The sequence below is a fragment of the Drosophila navojoa genome, chromosome 3 (genome assembly GCF_054131105.1).
Source record: "Drosophila navojoa isolate 15081-1374.11 chromosome 3, UAZ_NAV_1.0, whole genome shotgun sequence".
Classification (NCBI taxonomy): Eukaryota; Metazoa; Arthropoda; class Insecta; order Diptera; family Drosophilidae; genus Drosophila; species Drosophila navojoa.
In genome coordinates, this window is record NC_142891.1 from 22,328,190 (window position 1) to 22,344,391 (window position 16,202).

Consider the following 16,202-nt stretch of genomic DNA (forward strand, 5'->3'; position numbering starts at 1 on the left):
TCGCCTGCATAAATCAAGGCAAATGAATGCTATTTAGTTGATGGCTCAGGCCAGGAAATGCGCCGCTTAGCCAAACACACACACACACACACACAGACATGAGCGTACACTTAACTGTTGGAAAAGTTAGATGTAGCTGCCGCCTGTACAGTTACAAATGCAGTTGGTTTGGCATTTTCCACATGCATTTCTCAAAAGGCAGCGGAAACCACGCCAAAAGCAGGCAAAACTCTGGCAGCATCAACAAGCGACGTTGGCCCATCTTAAGATGTATTACATTAGTCTGTGACCTGCAGACAGGCAAGCCAACTGTATGTGTGTGTGCGTGTGTGTGTGTGTGTATGCTGTGGCACTTCCGTTTGATATTAGCCCCGCACTTGGATGCGTTTAGTCAACAGCTACAAACATGGCGCAAAACTTGAATAGCTGCACATTTTGGATACGTAATGCATTTCTGCGGTTGCTGTTGCTGCTGCTGCTGCCAGAGGCCAACAACCGAAACGAGAGACGAGAACTAAACTAGACGAGATGAGACAACACGAGACGAGACGGGAAGAGTCGAGATGTGACGCGACGAGCCGATTAGACTGCCAGCCTTTTCTTTGTTGCTTCAAGATGCGCCTGCTGGGCTGGAGCAGGAGCTGTAGCTGTAGCTGGGGCCATCGACATTGCGGAGCTGTGGTTGCCACAGCCTTTCATATTTTGCATATTTGTGGCACTGCTCATAAATTCAGCCAGCAAATGTATCGCATCAGTTGCAGCAGCAAGAGTGGGAGCAGCAGCAAGAGTGGGAGCAGCAGCAGGAGTGGGAGCAGCAGCAGGAGTGGGAGCAGCAGCAATTGCTTCAGTCTGCCTCTCAAATATTTCGGACTGCATTTGGTAGTTCGGCTGCAGCTGCTGCGACTCCTGCTATGGCTTGATAAAGCCAAACGCCGGGCCACATGATTTGTGCACTTGCTTCTTCTAATGGCAACGCTTATGGCTTATCTCTGGCCCAGTCTAGAACTGAGTGGCATTGCTTATGCAATAAGCCATCAACTGGCTAGAGCTCTCAATTGCCAAATTGAAAAAATTAGTAGAGTCTTGTTTTGGTCCACCAATTGCGGCACTTTGTAGTTTACTTAAACATTTCAATCAGAAGCTGTCAATCAAATTCGTGATTGATTATTGTGAATACAATATCGCCCGAGCTTAGCTAACGCTATTAGAAAATTAATTTATAAATAGTATAAACGTTCTAAAAATAGGTGATTATATATCGGCGACTATTTAAGCTGCCAATATCAGTCGAGTACAAATAATTCGAAATGGCAAGGGAATGATTTTTTTTTTATTTTTTTTTTCTTTATTTTTTCAGACATTAAACATACGGAAAATTATCATGCATGAACTTTAAATAAACAAAAATAATAAAACCAAAAATAATTTAAAAAAAAAAAATAAATAAATAAAAATAAAAATATATAAAAGTGATTTTTTTTTTAATTAGAAATTCAAATAATTAAAAATCAACAAGAATGAGATTTTGTTCAAGGTGATAGAATTCCTTTCGATTTATTGCGATTTTAGACTTAACTAAAAAAAAAAAGAATAACAACACAAGAAAAATAAATAGAATAAAACAAAAATATCATATATAATTTAATTTTTTTTATTTACTCAGAAATTTAAGCTATAGATTGTTATTAAGAACGAACTTTTTCAAGGGGATACAATTTTTTGCCGGAGTACAAATTAAGACTCGACTGTATTTAATAAGACTTGTCGTAAATAGCTCTAAAAATTTCTTCTCCACGGATTTAATTGAACGCAAGTAAATTCGAAATTCAACCTGCTTCAATTCGGTTTAATCAAGCATCAATCAGCAATTAGCCGCTGCAATTATAGGAATTGACACGTTTGCCAATTCCAGCCGACAGCCCCGTCAAGCAGCTGGCTTAGGTTAACGCGCGCACCGCTCTGCCACAGCTTGAGGTTAACATTCGAGATGCTAATGCCACACATATGGAATCGAGTTAACCGAGATGTGAGCCCAGGCTTAGGTAACTGACAGCAAAGCAGTTGCGGCCACTGACTGAATGACTCGGCGTTTATTTAATGCCTTCGATATGGACTGTAAAAAAAAAAAGAAATATTAAATAACTCTTGAAGTAGGCAAATTAGCGTACAGATGCAAAAGAATAAATTGTACAGCTATAGTATCGATAGTTATTACTAACAACTAAGATAATTATCGTACTATCGATAATTTTGCCATGCTGGAATATATATGGAATAGCATAATAATTAACTGTGGTTAAAAAAACAAAAATTAAAAAAAAAATCAGTAAAAATAAAAAATAAAAATAGCATTATCATAAGCTTCTCATGCAAATTCGAACAATAATAATATTTATGGAATTTACATGTTATTAGATTTGTTTACCTTTGCATCTCTCTCACACTCTAATGCTCACACTCTTCTTCTCTCTCTGTTTTTTCCAGGTAAGTGACCGATTGATTTGTGGGCCTTACAGTTCGTAAGTAAAAACATTTATTTAACATTTATTTGCACAATTTGGCCATAAGTAAATAACGGTAAACGCTCAACATAAATAAGCGTATTTAACTCCGCTTGTTTTTTATTCAACAGAAAAGAAAAGAGTAAAATTGTTACAATTCACGCAAAAGTTAAGTAAATATGTGAGGTTTTTTAGCAACAACAAAAATTGTGTATTTACATTTTTTTTTTGCAGTAAATAAATTGAATAATATTTAATAATAATAAATAAAATAAAAGGAAAATTCGCTTTAAAATTCCTGTCAATTCAATTGATGTAAAAATTTTGCCTCGTCTGCTGTCGTTGAGTGCGTGGAAAAAAACATTAAAAATTATATTTAAAGGCGTGTGGGTGTGCGTGAGTCCGTGTGTGTGTGCGAAAGCTTTCAACTTTCAACAAGCCAACGAAGGCATGCATAATATTTTTACCGTTTGCTTCTTGCTGCCACGTTGCAGCAGATCCTTTGGCCAGGACATGCCACACACAAACACATAAACAGATACATATGTATATATATATATATAAATAAATATATGTACATGTGTGTGTGTGTGCATTCCTTTGACAACACAGCATTTTGTGGAGACGTTGACAACATTGTTTCATTAAATACTAAATATAAAGAGCGAAGGGCTTAAATAATTTGCGAAAAAATTATGATTTTGCAGGGATATTGACAAGGGTATTCCATAGTTTAGATACCCTAGCAAAAATATAAATAACAAAAAAATGTATATATAATATAGTATTAATTACTTAAATATGCTCCTGATAATGAAATATCTTAGAGATGAAGTCGCAAGTTAAAATATATGATGAAATATTTATATTTTAGATATAGGGTAGACATTAAAAGTTCTTATATTAATAAAAAATATTTAGCTACATATAAAACTCTCATCGATAATGATTATTAAATCAAATTCTTTGCGCTTATTGATTTCCAAATAAGGCAAACATATGTGCTTAGCATGCTAAAAATAATATGTTAAGCCATTTAACAGCCTTACCCAAGACATACTTTAATCCCCATGAATAATGAGAGCTGCTGCATTAATAGAAATTCACAGACAGTTTATAAGACAACTCAATGATTTGTGGGCCGCACTGAAATTTATGACAAATAATTTTATAAAACTTGCGACGGGGTTAGTTCGGGGTGCCATGTTACAGCTAAGCTGACTTGATGAATGGGAATATAAGTTAACACTTAGTAGTCAAAGAGAGCGTGGCAATAAGAGAGTTAACAGAGCTCAACGTTAACAGCGTGGGAAATGGTAAAGAGAAGCGAGCAGTAAAACAATGTAACTTGAGGTTGAGTTGTTAAGAGCGCGAAATGGGAAATGTTAAAAGCGCTTAAGCTGTTAAAATGCAATGTAAGGCAAGCTGCGATTAGTTTGCTAAAGAGCTAGTAACAATAAAATATGCAAAGTGGACAGTTATGAGAAGTTAGGTAAATGGCAAATGGAATTGAAAAATGTTGCCTACTTTTCAGCGCCAATTATTACAGAAAATTAATAAAAGACTTACCTTTAAAATTTGTATTAAATTATTTAATTTATAAAATAAAAATAGACTTTTCTTATCTAATCTAAAAATAACTATATTGTTTTGTATATTATTATTGTTTTAGTTTTGAAACTCAGCCAATAATTTACTTGTTGAACAGTCAGTTTTAGCTTAACACTTTCTCAGCATGTTAACAGCAGCCGGCTTGTTGTGCAGCAAAGAGCGAATTTCCCTCTGTTAAAGCCGGCATAAATGGCACTACTGCTGGCACTGGGTCAACCTACTAACCTAGTGAGCGAATTTAACAGTGCCCAAACTATACAAAAATTAAGAGCAGTCAGCCAATGCTGCCGCTCGCTTGCTTATCAACTGTTACCCAGTAAGCATGAGCCGGTCTAACAGCTACAACTGCTGTTAAAGCTGTTACTACTGTTAGCATAGCATCGTACAGCTGTACAGCATCCCAGTGGCTGGGGCTGCTGTTCGGCTACGGTTAGTACATTTTTAGCTGTTGACGGCGGTGCGCGCGTTCTCGGCTGCTGTATCGATGTGAGATAGACCGTTACGTTTAACAGTATTTTCCATGCGATTAGAGTTCGTGGCGTGTGCTGAGCGCATGAAAGATTACACCCGAATGTAAAATTCAATGTAAAGTTGTCTGAGGCAATAAATGGTTTGTGTTCTTCTGTCTGTGCGTGGAGTGTGTGTTGGCGTTTGGAGTGCAGCGAAATGCGAGCAGATAAATTATATTAATGTGATATGATAGCCGAAAATTTATGGGCACTCGCACTTGATGCGACCTGATAACACAATGTTCAAACGAATCAAAATGCCAACATGAATAATGAAATGAATTAAATTAAAAATGAAAATAATACGAATGCCTACACCATATATCATTGAGTGTGCGTGCGGGTGCGTGAGTGTGTGAGTGTTTGTGTGAGTGCTTGAATGTGTGTGTGTAATAAATGGCGTGTGAAGCTGTTGACCATTTAAATGCCAGTTAATCATAATCAAAGCGCGCGTGTAAATAGTTTAATTAATCCGCGCGCGCTTTGCGATTATCATGATAATTATGATTAAACTGCATTGATGACCTGACAAACGAGAGCAGATTCAACAATGGAGCGCTCCATTGAGCTCATCACGTGTGAAGCTCTTCAGTTCAATAGCTATTAAAAAGATGAAAACGTGTGCGAACAGCATAACGGGTTTTAATCTGCTTACTGTTTATATTCAATCACTATAAATACAAAATATAAATACGATTAAGAACTGATTTCAAAACAAAAAAAAAAGTAAATTCAGGTGTAAAATTTTTTAAATTTGGCAATTTATAATTGTGACTTTAAAAAAAAAATATATATATATAATAATTGTTCCCTAAATAAAAATATAATAATAGTAATAATAATTTTATGAAAATTTATGTAATGTGATGAAAACACAATCTTATTAATTTTTATAAAAATTTTTGAAAAATCAAAATTAAATAAATAAAATAATAATAATAATAATGGGATATGGAAAATGTAGTTTAGTTTACATTTAAGTAAATAAACAAAATAATAATAATAAAAATTTAAAAAATGCAATCATAGAAAAAATATTTTGTGATTATTAATTAGAAACTAAATCAATCACTCTTTTAAAATAACAAAACTCAATAAAATAAATAAATAAAAAACACAAATATTTCACTGATGAAATTGTAAAATAATAATAATATATAAAACATACAACAAAATATATGTATGTATATGTATATTTAACAAACCAATTAATATAAAAAAAAGTTAGCATTATGAAAGTGTTAACGTGTTTAAAAACCAACTGCCAAATAATCATAAATGCTTAAATATGTGAAAAAATCGCATTTAAAAATAATTAAATATTTATTAAGATAAACATTAAAACAAAATATGCAAATGCAATAAATCAATCTTGAAAAAGTAAAGTGTTGGACATTTGCTCCTAAAAACTCGAAACTTAATGCAAAAAAGCATTAATTGACAGCGAGAGGGAAAAAAACTAAAGCTAAAAAAAAATATATATATATATATATACCAGCTCATTATAAAAATGTAAAAAAAAAATTTTAAGCCAGCAGAACAAATTGTTCAATATTAAGAAAAAAATAACTGAAATGTTTTTTCAATAATTTATAAATTATGTGCATTTATTTTATATGAAACATAAAAGCAACAACAATAACAACAATGTCAATCAAACCAAAGCCAACTCAATTGCGCGACTCACACAAACACATTAACTTATATATGTGTGATATTGATGTGTTAAGAGTTTGTGGGCGTGCTGGTAAGGGGCGTGGCTTGGCGCATATAAAAGGGCAACGCTTGCTAAGCCGCTTAAGTGCTATCATGTTGTATACAACGTCAATCCAGAAAAAAGGCCAACCGAAACATGATTAATCTCAATTTATGACAACGCCAGCAACAAAAGCAACAGACAGAGAGAGAGAGAGAGAGAGAGAGAGAGAGAGAGAGAGTGAGAGAGACACACACATACACACATACGTAAGAAGTGTACGACGCACTGTGGGCGTCAGCTGGCCAAACGTTAACGATCACGTCAACCAACCATCAATCAATCAATCAATTTATCAATCAGCGCTAACTGCAGCCAAGCCAAGTCAACTGGGAAAAATTATGAAAGTCCAACCACAGCTCAGCTTCAAGCTAATGCGCCTGACTTTTAGGAACTTTCTCCTTCCTCCCAGGCCCGCTCTCGATTAGGGCGTAATTGGGCGTATTTGAGTGGAACTTAATTACACTAAACCCAAGTTGTTGAGCCAGAGCTTATGATTTATGCAAAAGCTCCAATTAGAGCGAGGCTGGAGCCCAACAGCAGCTATCAATTTATGGCCGTCTGGCTCATCAATGCGCCAAACGCACTAATAAAATAATAATAATAATTGTGGACCAGATCTGTGCTGAGCGTCATGTGTGTGTATGTGTGTGTGTGTGGAGTTAACTGTACCTTAATTATGATGCTTTGCTAATTAGTTGCATAAATCAAGCTATAAAACCGGATGGACATGTAGTCCAGCTGCCTGCTCTCTCTCTCTCTCTATCTCTATCTCTCTCTGTTTATCTGTCTCTCTCTCTCTCTCTCTCTTTCGCCTGTTAATTGGTTTCAAATGTTTTCCTGTGCCGCAAATTGATATTAAGCCAGAGCTTACATACACGAGTTTTGCATTTGTATTTTAGCCAGGCTGCTGCATAATTAAAACGACTTATACATGAAACATAAAAGTGCCCCTAGCTCGCAATACGCACACATATATTATTATATACATATGTGTGTGTGTGTGTGTGTGTGTGTGTGTGCCACCTGCCCATAAAAAGTCTCGTTTACTTTTGCACCTCTCGACTTTTTGGCTTTCATCTCTCGAGTCCAACTGCAAGTGAGTCGCTGCTCCTCCACTCGCATAATTTATTATTTCCGCTTCATTTATATGAATGTGTGTGTGTGTGTGTGTGTGTGGCTATTACACTTTGTGGCACTTTGGTTGGGCATATAAACTTCACATGTGGCGCCATTAAGAGCATGCAACATTATTATTACGATTATGCGATATATGTGTCAGGGTTATGTTTTTCTGCCTGTCTCCCGAGACTCGCTGAACTTGAATTTTGATTGGGTAGCAAAAATCAAAAGATTTAATTTATGACGCTGCATTGGAGTGTTGAGGCTTGCTTTGAACATAATGCCCCAATGGGGATGGCAGCGGAATCAGCTGAAAATTACCTTTAATTTATGCCAAAGAATTTATTCGTTTTTGATGTTTACTTAAATATGTTTAAGCTAAATTCAGACTTGGAAATTGAAGCATTACGAAAGCTTTAGTGAAGCTGTGCTTAAGGATAGATTTCGCCTGGAGTTGGGTGTTGAGGTCTTTAAAATCTTTGCTCTACTTTACTAAAAATTAATAAAAAAAAATAGCTTAAATCTTGAGAATCTGTGCACAGCCATTAGTTCTTCTTATAACAATTAATAATCCTCTGCGCATTTCAGTCATATTTTATTCAGTTAAGCTTGCTTCAAGTTTAATATCATCTAAGGGCAGCTAACAGCTAAGCGGATATGAAACTGCAGCTACAGCAGTTCAGCTCGCTGAAAAGTATGCTACATTTTTTAATATTCTGCAACATCTTCGCTATACAAGCTACCCTTTTGAAATATATAATTTATTTATTTTTGCTAACAAGCAGAAGAGCTGTATTTTTACTCTATTATCCTCTAGCCAGCTCAAGTTGCTAAATGCCAAAAATATATTAAGCGGTATCAAGTCTTGTGTCATATGGAGCTACGGCAATTGCAATCAATCTGCAAACAAAGCGCCAAAAATCTGTTGCCAATTACGTGAATCAAGCGCGAGTGCCACGGGCGCCGTGCCAAGATTTCAGGCGTGTCAATAAGCCCGATATATATATATATGTGTGTGTGTGTACATATATTGTAGATGTAGATATGTCACTATATATACACACACATTTATGTGGCAGCTAACTATTTGAGCAGACAGGCGCACGCTTGGCTGGCTGCACAAAGAGCGGGGCCAGTCATGTGAGCATTATTCGAGCCTACAGCCAGCAGGCGAGTGAACAATCCTGGCTATCTCAGTCAGCCTGTGGCCAACCCGCACACACACACACACAGAGAAAGTGAGAGAGAGCGAGAGGAGATAAACGGCTGTGATTTATTGCATCTAATTGCTCACAAGCTGTGTGGGGGCGGTGTGCGGAGGCTGGAGCACGTGCTCCAATAACTTTTGGCTTTCACACCTCAGCAGATTTCGCGAGCGCTGCAAATGGGCCAACAGAACGCCGCAGCTTCGCGGACCTCTACCAAAACACCGCAGTTATTGACGACGAACATTTGCGGTTTACAGTGGCCGCCAATCAATTTGCGCCCGGGTCAGGCTGAGCGTAACGGACGCTTCATTAAAACCAATTTCAATTCACGACGTGGCCAAAACTTTGCGGGTGTATGTGTGACAGTGTGTGTGTGTTTGTCAAACTATCACGGCAGGTGGCGCTGCCAGCACTTTCGACCAGCTGAACTAAGCAATTTGGTTTACATAAATTAGAAACGGGCACAGCATAAATCAAACTATCTATCTGATCAACTCGAAAATTTCACTTTAGGCATTTAATTTAGAAAAATTTAATTTAGGGACTTTATTCAGCTTCATAAATTTGACTGGGTACGACCATTGAATAAATTTATGAAATCATATTCATTGAATAATTGCTAAAGAGATGCTGAAACATTAAATGACATAAGATATTGCTCTTAATCTTTATTTATTTTTTTAATTTTATGCTTCTGTTGAAAATATATAATTTTAATGTTTTCACGACTCTTAAAAATGTATAAAACAAAAAACTACCGAAATAAACAATTAATATATATAAAGAATATATATACAAATATTTAAAATAAAACTTATAAAAACAATAAATAAAAACGTATTTAAACAATAACTTAAGAGAATTATTAAAATTTAAAATAAAAACGAAAACGATTTAAAAAATAGAATTTTACAAAATAAAATTAATTAAAATTAAACATATAGTATATTTTTTAAAAAGTTAACCATATATAAAAACACTTATTAAATCTTGAAATTAAACTCTCAATCATACCATATAAATAGAAATAATATAAAATAAATATAAAACAAAAAATATTAAAAATTAAGAATATATAATAATAAAAAAAAATATCAGATAAACAATAAATCAGGCAAAATTTATTTTTGTATAAGTAATTAAATCATACAGAATAAAATATACAGAAAATTTGCATAATAAACAGATTACAAAATAATTAATAATAATTTGAAAAATACCTCAAAAATTATGATATTAGAGTTAATAATTATGAATAAATGTCATTTTACCAATCCTTTATAGAAACAAAATTATACAAAATAAAATTGAAAAATTAAAAATGAAAAATATCATATAAACAAATATCATTTAAACAGCGCCTGGTCCGTACCTAAAACGTTTAGCAATTAGTAGCAAAACTTAGTCAAGTCTTAAAACTGAAAGCTTACAAACTTGCAGAACTCACAAAATATATTTGTTGGAAATGGTGATATCTATATCAAAAGCGTCTGGCATACAATTAAATAATATATGAAACTTCTAATTGAATGCAGAGAGAGAGAGAGAAGAGTGAAATGAAAGCGCTGGCGAATGCCAGTGGCCTTTGAGTTGGGAAATACTTTCAGCCTGCAGAGAGAATCTTAAAAAGAACTTAAATTGTATGTATGCATGCATGCAGCAATCTAAAAAGTGAAGGGCTCGAGTTATGTGGGAGGCGTGGCAGCTCAGGCAATGTACCAAAAATAGAGAAGAACTGAAAGCAAGTGCAAGTTGGGCATATCAGATGTGCATATGCATGTGACTATCTCTCTCTCACTCTCGCTCACTCTATCTCTGTCTCTCTGTGTATAGCCCAAAAAAGAGGGCAAAGTCAAGTTTTTTTTGGAGACAGGTGTCAGGGCCTGAGTGGAGTGGAGATGTCCAGCGCCCAAGTTTATGCACAACTTCAACTTTATGCAAAGTTGAGAGCAAACAAAACTTTATGCTCAGCCAGCAGAAAGTTTGGCAAGCAGAAATTTGTTGTCTATATGCGAAATTCATATGCAAAAAGAAGAAAATATTGAAAGATAAAACTAGATTTACTTATAAATAATATTGGGTTTTCTAGTTGCATTTCATTTGTTATGCTACAAATCTTGTTGCAGTCAGCAGAGTTGATGTGCTTTATATATATGTGTGTGTGTGTGTGTGTCTGTGTGCGTTGTCTACCTTTTGCCTTCCCGCCCCTCTCAGGCAGAAATTTTACCAATTGGCAAGCGCCCAGACAACTTGAGTTAATTTCATGTTTTATATTTTATTCCACTTGGTTTTTTGTTCGCTTTGCTTTGCTTTGTTTACTTAATGAAGTTGCTACGATTCGTGTCACGCCCCCTCAACCATCAACCAGCGCCAAGCACTTGTGCATGTGTATGCATGTACACAATCTGAACAGCTGCGCCGCTTTCTGCTGCCGAGAGCTGCGAGCCACTTGAGCGGTGCCTTATTTACTTTCCATTTGCTGCAAGCCAATTAATTTTTATTTATTTTAATGCCGCGCCTCCCATGGACTTCAGCAACTGCTTCCAGTTTACGCCACGCTGCTCTGCTTCAGTTGCATTCATTCCAGGTTCCAGTTTCAGTTGGTGTTTCCGCTCGCAGCATCCAAAATTTATGCATTACTTGCAAATTTATTGACCCACTTTTGCAACAAAGATGAGAACGTTAAAATTCAGTTTTTGCATACCCCGCAAGAGTTGGCGGCCGAAGGGGTTGATTCGTTCAGTTGGCATTTTGTAGCTGATCGAATTCTTTGCCATATGCAGCCACGCCCATTTGCGGCTAGCTTGCCTACAGTCGAGTCTACAGGGTATTTAGTGTATATACAATTTTATCTCACTTCTTTCCTGCCTTCGACCGGAATACAAAGTAACCAATTTTTTGTTTGGACTTTTGGAGCTTGTAATATTTTTCAGCATGCACAATGTTGCCTCTTCTACAACAACAATAACAACAACAAATTACATAGAGCAAAGTTTCAACCTTTTTCAGCTGGTCAACTCCGTGCTCGTATGTTGAAGCTCAGGGCACAAAAAAAAGTCAGCTAAATAAAAATATTTTAATTAGGCCACATTAGGCAATGGGATTAGAACTCGAGCATGCGTTAAAAGTTAATTTCTAACAAAAAATAGATACGCTGAAAAATTGCCTCCGTATTTGCATGCACCTGACAAGGCCTGATAGACAGGCGCAGTAGGGGTACTCCCTCACTCTAACGCACACAAATTGACTCCAAAGTTAATTACACTGATTTGAGCTGAGCTGGAGTGGAAGAGAGAGAGAGAGGGGGAGAACAACAGCGTGTGGGCGAGAGGAACTGCTGCTGGGAATGAAACAGCTTAAACCCGATGAATAGCATGAAATGGCTGGGCATATACGCACCCGCTATGCACGCCCAACCACCTCGAACACGTCCAAATTGGGTAACATCAACAGGCGAAATTCATTGTGAATGGTAGCCACGCCCCCTCGCGCCTGCGGGCGCTTTGCGTTCGCTGCTCGTTTTTACTCTCAATTTCGTGTCCGTATTTTCTTCAGTTTTCGTTTATTTTTTTTCAAGAGGCAAGAAAAAAAAGGAAAAAAAAAACTCAAACAAGTTGCAAGTTGTTGGCGACGATGCGAAGCGTGTTTGGGGGCGTGGCACGCGGAAATTTAATTAAGTTGCCGTTGTTTTTGCCGCTGTTCGTTGTTGTAGATTTGATTAAATTGTTTGGATGCCACAGCATCTATTTGCTATCTCTAAGATTTCCGCATAAATTAACTTTCGTGTGTGTGTGTGTGCCTCTGGGCGTGGCACACTCAACACCCCAAATCGTCATCCAAAGAGAATGAGCCAAAGCTATTTGGTTACTTGGTTTCTGGCTAATGAAGTACAGTGTGCATATAATTCACTTAATTACAATTAAATTTAGAATTAATTCAAATAAATGACGCGTCGAATTTTTTCTGTCGTATATCTAGCAGGCGAAAAGAAGAGAGGACTCTTGGATATCTAAAAGGTCTTGGGGGCTTTTTCCTAGAATTGCCAGTTCATATAGCAACCGAAGTGAAAAGCCCATTAGGGAAGTTTGACTTCATGTTGGATTTTAGGCTCTGTAGCAACTTCAGCCCTTTTCCGCCTTTCAAACTTATTAGCCGCTTGAATTTAAAATAACCGTTAACAACTCCACGTTGCTGCATTTACCTTTGCCGTTGTTGGGAAAATTTGATTAAAATACTGTGAGAATTGAGTAATTGGCATAAGTTAATTTAATTAGATGTATAAGAGGATCAAATGAGCTGTATTTACTTTATTCCGTAGCTAGGCAACGAGATTAGATCGCGAGGAGCAAACTCATGCTGAAGCTGTTCGAGTGAACGATAGATTGCTTTTGATGTGAAGTCAGAGTAGAGCAAGGCTTGAGCGAATATTCATAATTTTTAATTTTCTAAGAGTATGAGCACGAGAACTCAAAACTTAATACATAAATTAAGGCAGCTGCTCCTGAGGATGATGCTATACTACTGCCCCCAAGACTATAAATGAGATCATATATTCAATAAAAAGTTGTCTTAATTAATGCATGAACTTCGTTAAATAATTTTTCTATTTAACAGTAGCGATTAATATATCTCAACAGCAATTCTAGAGACTGTCTACAGCTACTTTTGCTATATGGCATTAAAAATAAAAATGTGTTGTCTACTTATAGGGGCAGCTGCGAAGAACAGCAAGGAAAACACATTTCTAGTCCTGTTCTGCTAGCTCTACCATAATTTTTATTTGATATAAATATTAAAATAAATGTTTATTATATTTTATTTATAATTTTTATGATATGTTGAAATTTATTTTATATCATATATTATAATGAAATAAAGAATAAAGAAATGAAATCCAAAATAATACAAACAAAATTTTATCACAAAAAAAAACCTTTTATAATGGTAATAAAAAATAAATATTAAAAAATAAATGAACATAAAATATACAAAACTTCATATAATAGTTATGAAAAATATATATATAACAAATAATAATAATATAAATAATATATCAAATAAAATATATATATAAAAAAAAAAAAAACATATATATATATATCAATGCCTCTAAATTAGCTTTGTTAAAGATCAGAATCTGCAAAAGCTTTTAGCCAATTTTTTTTTACCCAAAGTCTGTGTCTCACTCAAGCAACTCGTATAGAAAATATCTTTATCAATATTTTAAGCTCATCACAAGCCAATGAAGGCAGCTTGGCACACCTTAAATTTCGCAGCTCCTGAATGCTAGTAAATTTTGCGCATATTGCTGGCAATGATCTGGCAACGCTCTGGCAGCGTAGCCACCTGCCTTCACGGCATAAAATTGCGCTAAAATGCGCACAATTCATCAAATGATTTTATGTTAACTGCAGCCGACGGGTGCGATGCAGTATCCGCTCTGCCTCATGCATATGCAACAAACAGTTGCAGCTCATAATTTTGCATATATGTATATATATATGTATATATATATATTTTTTTTTTTTTGCATTTTCCTTTTCTAGAGCCAGTTGGAGACTTGGCTAAATGGGTCACACGGCTGAGCGCATTTTCGGGCGCGTCAAAGACGTCGATGTGTAAACAGCAGCTGGCTAAAAGGCAAAGGAGTTCAGCTCTGCATATACATATAGCCCGCACTTGTTCGCTCCCTTTCCCTCTCGCTCACCTTCACTCTACCTCGCGCTGTTGCTCTTTCTCTGCATCTGCATCTGCATTGCCTTTGGCTGCTGGCAGTGTAATGCGTTGTCTACTTACTTGACAGGCAATAGGCAAAATGTGTCACTGCGCCAATTCCTAAGCAACGCCTCCTCCACATCCCCCACCACCCCAGGGGCTTTCTTTTTTGTTGTTTGCCTATGAAATATGCTAATGATCAACTTGAGACACGTTCAAATTATTGTCAAGCAGCTGCGCTGCGTCCAACAAGTTAAACATTTAAGGCGAGCTGCCGCCTTCAAACTGCAATTTCTGCAGCACGAAACTTTTTCATGACTTGGGGCCAACTTTTCGCTGGCTTGAGCGAATGATGATGAGCTGCGAGTGGAGGGTGGAGGGTGGTTGGAGGGAGGGAGCGGCGCTGCTATGATAACTTGAACGCGCACAGAGCTGTGTTTTAATTTTTCTTTTTCTTTTGTATATAAAGATATCCAAACGCAGCAGCTGCAGAAGCAGCACCGACGCCTGCTAATTAAGTCGGTTCAGTTTAATGCAAGCTTCAGATTTTTGCTTTTTTAATTTTTTTTTATTTGCTATTTCATATTTTGTTCTCTCGTTTTTTTTTTTTTATTATTTCGCTACATTTTTTTGTCATTGCCGCTGGCAAGAGAATCTTACAAATTGTCTCGGCGCGCCTCGCAAATTAATTTTTATAAATTTAATTAGCGTTTCGTATTATCAACAGAGCTAGCGGCAATTTTTTTACAGAGACGCGGACAAACGAGCTGGATGACAATGGGCGAGGGCGTGGACGAGGGCGAGGGCAGGTCGAATAAATTGTGTAAGGCGTGAGAGAGAGAGACAGAGAGAGAGAGAGAGAGAGAGGCAAATATCTCTATTTGAATTGAAAAAGATTTTTTAATGTTTTTCTTTATATTTTATATTTTATTTAGATTACATTTTTACTAAAATAGGAGTTGAAGCGAATACAATTTTAATTGAAATTATTAATATTTTCGTTTTAATATTATTTTTAAAAATTTAAATTTCTATATTGGACTTTATAATAATTATTGATAAATATTAAATATCTTATGTATAAGAAATTTATATGAAAAAGTTAGAAAAATCCAGAATTGTAGCTCTTTAGATCGAAGCTAAGTGTAGATCAAATGGAAAGTCGTGCTTGTAGGGATGAGATAAAGAGATTGAAAGAGATAGAGTTTTGCATTAGCTAGCTTTATCTTACAATATATGATTCAAATAGCTTAAACTTTATTTCAAATTAACTATTTCTGCAATGCAGCTAATGGAGTTGCGCACATTCATTCAATTAGCAGCTCGGCCAATCACTAAAAATAAAACTAACTTCGCATTGTCACATATCGCGCACACTAATTAAAAAGAGCAAATGAAATTTGGAATCGACGAGCGTTGCTTAGAGAGATGTAGTTGACGCTGAACATTAACTGGGATGAATTAGACATAGTTGTGGGATTGATAAAATCTCTTTAGACAAACCCCAATGAGCATCCCCCCACACACACTGCACTGTAAGTTGTCAGCGTACATTTGTCGCTTTCATTCGTGAGTTACTCCAGCGACATGACAATAAGCTTAGCGAGATTCTTTTGCTGCTGCTTCCTCTAAGCTCTCTCGCTCTTTCTCTCTCTCTCTCTCTCGCTCTCACTCTATACACTACAATGCAGTGCCTCCTGCTTCTCTACTCGCTTTAATTGCAATGCTGTTGCACATTTCATACGTGTGCGTCGGTTGCGTTTCTTTTCTTGCTCTCTCT

At 36.1% G+C, this 16,202-nt stretch overlaps 1 protein-coding gene across 4 annotated transcripts in view; it reads left to right on the forward strand.

The window, feature by feature from the left end:
• CadN2 (Cadherin-N2) overlaps window positions 1–16,202 on the forward strand; it is a 177,801-nt gene that overhangs the window by 94,157 nt on the left and 67,442 nt on the right. For 2 of the 4 annotated variants that reach the window (XM_089256940.1, XM_089256941.1), the window contains exon 1: window positions 4,175–4,722. The exons of the other annotated variants lie outside the window; for them this stretch is intronic. The gene's annotated coding sequence lies outside the window, so the exon portion shown is untranslated. Of the gene's footprint in view, window positions 1–4,174; window positions 4,723–16,202 lie in introns of those variants that run through there. 4 annotated transcript variants of the gene reach the window in all.